The following is a 7,227-nucleotide window of genomic DNA, read 5'->3' on the forward strand; positions in this document are numbered from 1 at the left end:
AAACAAGTGGGACTATTAAAGAGCTTTAAACTAAAGAGCTTCTGAACAGCAAAGAAAACAATCAATAAATTGAAAAGGCAACCTATAGAATAGGAGAAAATACTTGCAAATCATATATCTGATAAGGGGTTAATATCAAAAATATATAAAGAACTCATAGAACTCAATAGCAAAAAAAGCAAATAATCCAATTTAAAAAGAGGCAAAGAATCTGAATAGACGTCTTTCAAAAAAAGACATCAACTGGCCAATAAGTATAGAAAAGGTGCTCAACATCGCTAATCATCAGGGACATGCAAATCAAATCCACAATGAGGGGCCAGCTCAGTGGCCGAGTGCTTAAGTTGGCAGTCTCTGCTTCAGTGGCCTGGGGGGTCACTGGTTCAGATACTGGACATAGACGTATGCACCACTCATCAAATCATGCTGTGGTGGTATCCCTCATAGAGGAACTAGAATGACCTACAACTAGGATATACAACTATGTACTGGGGCTTTGGGGAGGAAAAAACAGGAAAATTGGCCAGAGATGTTAGCTCAGGGCCAATCTTCCTCACCAAAAAAAAGAGAGAGAGAGAGAGAGAGAGAAAGAAGAAGAACTTTCCTTTAAAAAAAAACAACAGAATGAGATATCATCTCATACCTGTTGGAATGGCTATTATCAAAAAGACAAAATAACAAATGTTGGCCAGAATGCAGAGAATACACTTATACACTGTTGGTGGGAATGTAAACTGGTACAGTCACTATGGAAAACAGCAGGGAGGTTCCTCAAAAAATTAAAAATAGAACTACCATCTGATCCAACAACCTCACTTCTGGGTATATACATGTTAAGGAAATGAAATCAGTGTCTTGAAGAGATATCAGCATTCCCATGTTCACTGCAACATTATTCACAATATCCAAAATATGGAAACAACCTAAATGTCCTTCAACAGATGAATGGATAAAGAAAACACAGTGTATATATATACAATGGAATACTATTCAGTCATAAAAAAGAAGGGAATCCTACCATTTGTAACAACATCGATGAACCTGGAGGACATTATGCTAAGTAAAATAATTCAGAGAGAGAAAGACAAATACTATTTATATGTGGAATCTAAAAAAACAGTCGAATTCATAGAAACAGAGAATAGAATTGTGGTTGCCAAGAGCTGAGGTGTGGGGGAAATGGGGAGATGTACATCAAAGGGTACAAATGTTCAGTTACAAGAAGAGTAAGTTCTGAGAATCTAATGCACAGCATGGTGACTATAGTTAATAATATAATATTATATACTTGAAAGTTGCTAAGAGTAGATCTTAAATGTTCTCACCATAAAAAAAAAGAGTTAACTATGTGAAGTGATGCATATGTTAATTATCTTGTTCTTGGTAATCATTCCACAATGTATATGTATATGAAATCATCACACGGTACAATTTAAATATATACAATTTATTATACACAATAAATGTATACAATATATACAACTATATAGACCATTACATTTGTCAATTATTCCTCAACAAAGTTAGGGGGAAAAATGTAAAAATAGAAGAGAATGAGTTGCTTCCTCATGTGTCTTTCTGCAATAATTTATAAATACCTTTATTATAACACATATCACATTGTTTACATGTCTGCATTCTTCACTAGATTATGAGCTCTTTGAGGACAGCAAGCATGACTTCTTCATTGACAGCCCTGGGACAAGCATGGTGACTGGTGAGTAGTCAGCTGGTAACAAATGTTTATGGAATGAATGAATGATCCCTGAATACTGTGACCTATCTCTTAACCTGAACTTCTCTCTGACATCTGTAGAAATCTTCCCTCCAGAACACACTCTAATCTATCTATCTGTCCATAATATCCCTACCTATACAGGGAGCAGGTAAGAAAGAGGAGTGGGAACTTATTCCAAGTTCTAGCCCCTTCGGATCTTCTACCATTCTCCTGGTAATTACTGGCCTATTCTAGACGCTGTCTGAACAGATAACATTGGTGAAGCCTGGTCAGAATAGCTATAATGTCTGTCCCGGCTTGCTCCTCTTTTCTTTTTTTCCAGTTTCCTAACTCTGCAGCACTCTGTCATCAAAACTCAGTTTCTATGGGACACGGAGTGGTGACTGATCCATCGTTTACTGCTGATACTGCTCATCGCTGATATGGCCACTCTAAAGATCTCATAACCTCTCTGTTCACAGCCATTCAAAAGATAAGCCATGAAGGCTTTTTCCTTAACTACACGGGGTGCTCACTTGCTTTTCTATCATTCCTTCTATTATTCTTTCTGGTCTTACTTTTGTCTCTATTTGTTACAGAAAACTTTCATATTACACAGTTACTGCATAGATGCAACACCCTTCAGACCCTAGAATGCCTCTGCCCATCTCTGTAGTTGTACTTGAAGGGTTTAATAAACCACCAGGATTTTTAGAAAAATAACAACATATTGATATAAGCAGCTCCTGGAGAACATTTCCCCACTATTCAAAAGACTTGTCTTTGATTGTTATTTTTTCTGTGACTGTCTCTCTCACACGTATTTTCATTGTGTGTGTGTATGTGTGTACGTGTGTGTGTGTGTGTGTGTGTGACTTCTGCATCTGCAGTAGCTGGAATAGATGTGTTATATACACACACACACGTGTACACACACACACACCATACTACACCTCTGCCACAGGATTCCTTCAATTCTATTCTCAATTTCCAATCTTAGCAGTCATCTACAGTTTCCTCTTATGTCAATGAAACTGCTGGTGAATACTTGGCAACGAATATATTGGGCCTGTAAAAAACCAAGAGGCAATCCAAATTGGCATAAAATGGCTTGCTGATGTCTAGAAAAACCTCTTTCTCACTCTCACTCCCCCACAACATCTCTTCCCTCCTCTCTGTCTCTTTGTTTCTCTCTCTCTTTCTCTCTCTCTCTCTGTCACACACACACACACTCACTCACACACACACAGAAGAGGCTTTTAGACAAAGCAGAATCTGAGGTCACTGAAGGCAACTTGAAATTTTTTCCTGGGATCAACATTACTTTCCTTCACCATTGCCCTGGTGAAGGCAAATACAAGCTGCGAGTAGAGGGGTTCTTTCCAGACACCGCTCCACCACTGTATGGCTCAGTAGGAACATCAGCTACAACTATGCCAAGGAATCTAAGGGAATATTCAACCTGGAAAAATCTCAGCCCCAAAACAGCACCTCCCAGGAGATGACTACAGCTCCTGTAGGAAATCACTGAACCACAAATTCCAACTCCCCTTCACTCCTACAGCCTCAGTCACACATCTCAAAGGGCTGTACCCTTGAATTGTGACAACCTGACCCACATCAGCAGCCCAGAGGCCATATGGCAACATAATGCCTCTCCAGCCCATTGGATAGTAAAAGGGAGGGACAACCAATTGAATGATTGTAATTGAAATACTGTAATTTGTGATTTGTCAATAGCTTGTGACTTTGGGGAGTTTTCTTCACCCCTTAACAAATCCTGGCAGCCACAATATGTAACTGTGGACACCCAAAACACCTCTGAAAACCTTTCATTATCTAGCAACAATGAAACAAAGAATAAGTTCTCCCTGAGGATAGAGAAGATGCCCGACATCTCAGAGTTCACTATTCCATGGTCAGTAATTTTAAAAGCTTAGGAGGGAAATTCCTTGGGATTCTCAAGCTAAAAGCTAATATACAAGAGGGATCAGCTGTGTTGGCAGGAAATGGGGAATGGAAACCCAAGTGCTGCCTTCCTGTTCATGCTGTAAAGTGGAATTGATAGTCCTGTTACCCCTGCAGTTGATAAACTTCATTGATCAAACAGCCATCAGTGCTGAGCTGAATCAAGTCAGGCAAAGAAATTTACTTGAATCATTGAATCATAGTTCTCAGGTTGAAAGAGGGATTTATCAGACATCCACTCAATGTTCTTCTATGTAACTCCTCTTCAAAATACCCCTGTCTCATGCTTATCTCCCACTAATGATGTAACCTGGTACAATGCAAAGAGGATTTGGAGTGAAAAGTCCTGAGTCGGAGGCCTTGGTCCTGACTTTTTGACTCATCAGCCATACAACATTGGACCTCCTGGTCGTCAACTACAATATGAGGAGGCTAGACTAATTAATTGCCAACATCTCACCCAATTAAAAATTTTCTAGGCAGTGATAGGAAATTCACTATCACCAAAATTAATTATTTTCATGTTTGGACAATTCTATTAAAAAGTTCTTTCTCACGTAAAGTCAAATATGCTTCCCTACAGTTTCTACCCATTTATCTGAGTTTTTTAGCAAGCTAGGTATAATCCTTCTTCTATATAGCAGCCACTTATATAACTGAAGACAGATATTCATCTCCCATCCATCTGTGTCTCACTTGGTTCCCTTTACCACCCATCTAGTCAACTGTCCTATTTACTTTACTCAGAACATGTGACAAGCTGTCCACATCTCTACTGAAAAGCGGTCATCAGAACTGAACAAAAAGCTACAGAAACAGCTGACAAATGCCAAGTGAAGAACATCACCACTTATTTTGTTCTAGTTAATGTGCTTGTTGTTGCTGTTGTTGTTGTTGTTGTTGTTGTTGTTGTTTTGGTGGAAGATTATCCCTGAGCTAACATTTGTGCCAATCTTCCTCTACTTTGTAGGTGGGTCACCTGCCACAGCATGGCTTGATGAGTAGTGTAGGTCCATTCCCAGGATCCAGACCCATGAACCCTGGGCCACCGAAGTGGAATACACGAACTTAACCACTACGCCACCAGGGAGGCCCCCTTCTAATGTGCTTCTTTTAATGCAGCCTAAAATAGCATTACCTTTTTGGTTACTATATCACACCGCCACTTCACGGTATCCCTTCTTTTACTCATGTCTTCTACCCTACCCTTGTGAAGTTTAATTTAGAAGTAAAGTCAGAATTTTACTTTTATGACAGTATGATTCATTTTTATTAGATTACATATTGGTGCAACATGCTAAAATCATCTTGGATCCTCAGTTTATCTTGAAAATATTTGCCATCTGCCCACATTGTCATCCAAGTTATTGATAAGAATATAATGATCATAACATGGTCAAGAAAACAGTCCTGGAGCAAACTACAAGAGACTTCCCTCCATATTGATATGAATCTGCAAGATTTGGGTCTTCTGGCTATTAAAACGTCAGATCCCAGACTGCCCCATCCTAGCAACTCTCTAGACTCCACCTTCCTCAGCTCACTCACACTCCACAGTCTAGTCTTTCTGCTGCCCTGAAATGATTTCCAGTTAAGTACACCCAGGACTTAGGACACTTTGAGAGAAACCACTGTTTAAAACACTAAAAATATCAATAAAGCTAATTTTAAAAAAAGGAGAAAAGTTCACACCCACAGCAACATGGTATGGTGGAAATAATGTGGGAGTTGGAGTCAGGATGACTTGGGATTGGATTCTAGTTCCGTAACTTACTTGCTGGGTAACCTTGGGCATCCTGTCACCATCAGTTCCCTCATCTCAAGAACAGAGACAATAATAATGACCTCACAGGATTATGCTGAGGATTAGAAGTAATATTTGCAAAATCTTGGCACATTCTTGGCACATAATAATGGGCATGCAATACAGCCTACTATTATTATCGCAGCATGATGAGAGAGAGACAAAAGCACAACAACTACTTGGCACAAAAAGACAATTAAACCCAAGAAGAGAAGGGGAGAAAATAAAGACCTATATTCTGTGGTCATTAATGCTCCACAAAAGAAAGAATTGATGGTCTAATAAGGTTAGAAATGAGGGCATTAAACAAAGTTTTAAAATCTCAGACATATTTCTATCTCATTCACTCTAAACAAGATTGACCGCCCACCTTGCATTTCTTATCTGATTTTGTCCTAGGAACTGTTATAGAGCCCAAGGACACAAAAGATAATTCAGACCCAGGCAATAATAGGGTGAGGAAAAATACAAAATTGGGGGAGGAGGGGACAGACATGTAAATAAATAATTAAAATAAAATACCACCAGAGCTATAAGAGAGACAAATACAGAGTACATGAGGGAACAACAATCTATCCAGAGATGTCAGGTAAGGCTTTATGAAGGAAGTGATGATTCTGGAGGGTCCTAAAGGGTGAAGAGAAGTTAAGGTTGAGGGACCTCCAGGTAGTAAGGATAGCACATAGAGATTTTGAACTGCATTGGACAATTAAAGGGTCATCCAAGGAATGTTGATCAGTCTAGAGTGACTTTTCCATAAAGTACAGGTGGTAAGAGAGGCAACTGGAAAGATACAGATTCATGCCTATTGTGAAGAGACTCGTATGACAAGTAAAGGAATTTAGACTTCTACAGGCAAGCAGGAGCCAGCAGAGGGAATGACATGATAAGGGTAGATGAATCAGGCAACCTAAGAGTAGAGGGGCCAGTTATAACACTTTCTACAAATACCCATTTGAAAGATGATGAGGTCCAGAACTAAAATTGCTGCACTAGAGATAGAGAATAGACCTTCATATAAAGAATATAAGTCTAGGTAGAATTGACATGATGTAACATGAGCACGTGGGGTAAAGGAAAGAGATAAATGAAAAGTGACTTTGTGTAGCTTGAGACACTCAGTGGATGGCAATGTCTTTAACCAACATGTGGACTTCTGGAGGATAGTACATTTTGGTATAGGACACAATAATGAGTTCAGCATTGAACTGTACAGACTGAGGTAACTAGGGGACATTCAAATAGAGATGTAGTCTGTTCAACATAGTCTGTAAATCAAGAGAGAGGCCAAGGATAGGAGTCTCCTGTATATTTACAAGAACTAATGAGAACAAAGTTTAACCCACAGGAAGAGTAAGTTGAACATGTCTCTGATATCCCAATGTAATAACCTTGAAAACAAGGTAAAAATAGACTAATGATTCTTCCTAATAAACTCATGCTAGCTCCTAGTGATCACTGCTTCTCACTCAAGAGCTCACTTTCTTGCTCTCTTTTGAAAAATCAAAATTAAATCTGCCTATCTTCTCTCCATTCATCATAATTTCTAGAAGATCAACATTCATTTCATAGCAAGTTCTCTCAGTATCCAGATATGGAATTTATAGATAAAAAGGGACATGCAGGTAGGTGCTTATGATGTTTTCCCACCACAAATCGAATTTAAGTTTCTCATAAATGTATACTCTACCCCTCAGGATACAAGTATAAGGAAGCATATTTATCAAGCACCTAGGAA

At 38.9% G+C, this 7,227-nt stretch overlaps 1 long non-coding RNA gene across 2 annotated transcripts in view; it reads right to left on the reverse strand.

Annotated features, from left to right (window-relative positions):
• The window catches only part of LOC111773522 (uncharacterized), a 181,930-nt gene that overhangs the window by 104,821 nt on the left and 69,882 nt on the right, over window positions 1–7,227 (reverse strand). The gene's annotated exons all lie outside the window — the stretch shown is intronic.

The sequence above is a fragment of the Equus caballus genome, chromosome 5 (genome assembly GCF_041296265.1).
Source record: "Equus caballus isolate H_3958 breed thoroughbred chromosome 5, TB-T2T, whole genome shotgun sequence".
Taxonomy (NCBI): Eukaryota; Metazoa; Chordata; class Mammalia; order Perissodactyla; family Equidae; genus Equus; species Equus caballus.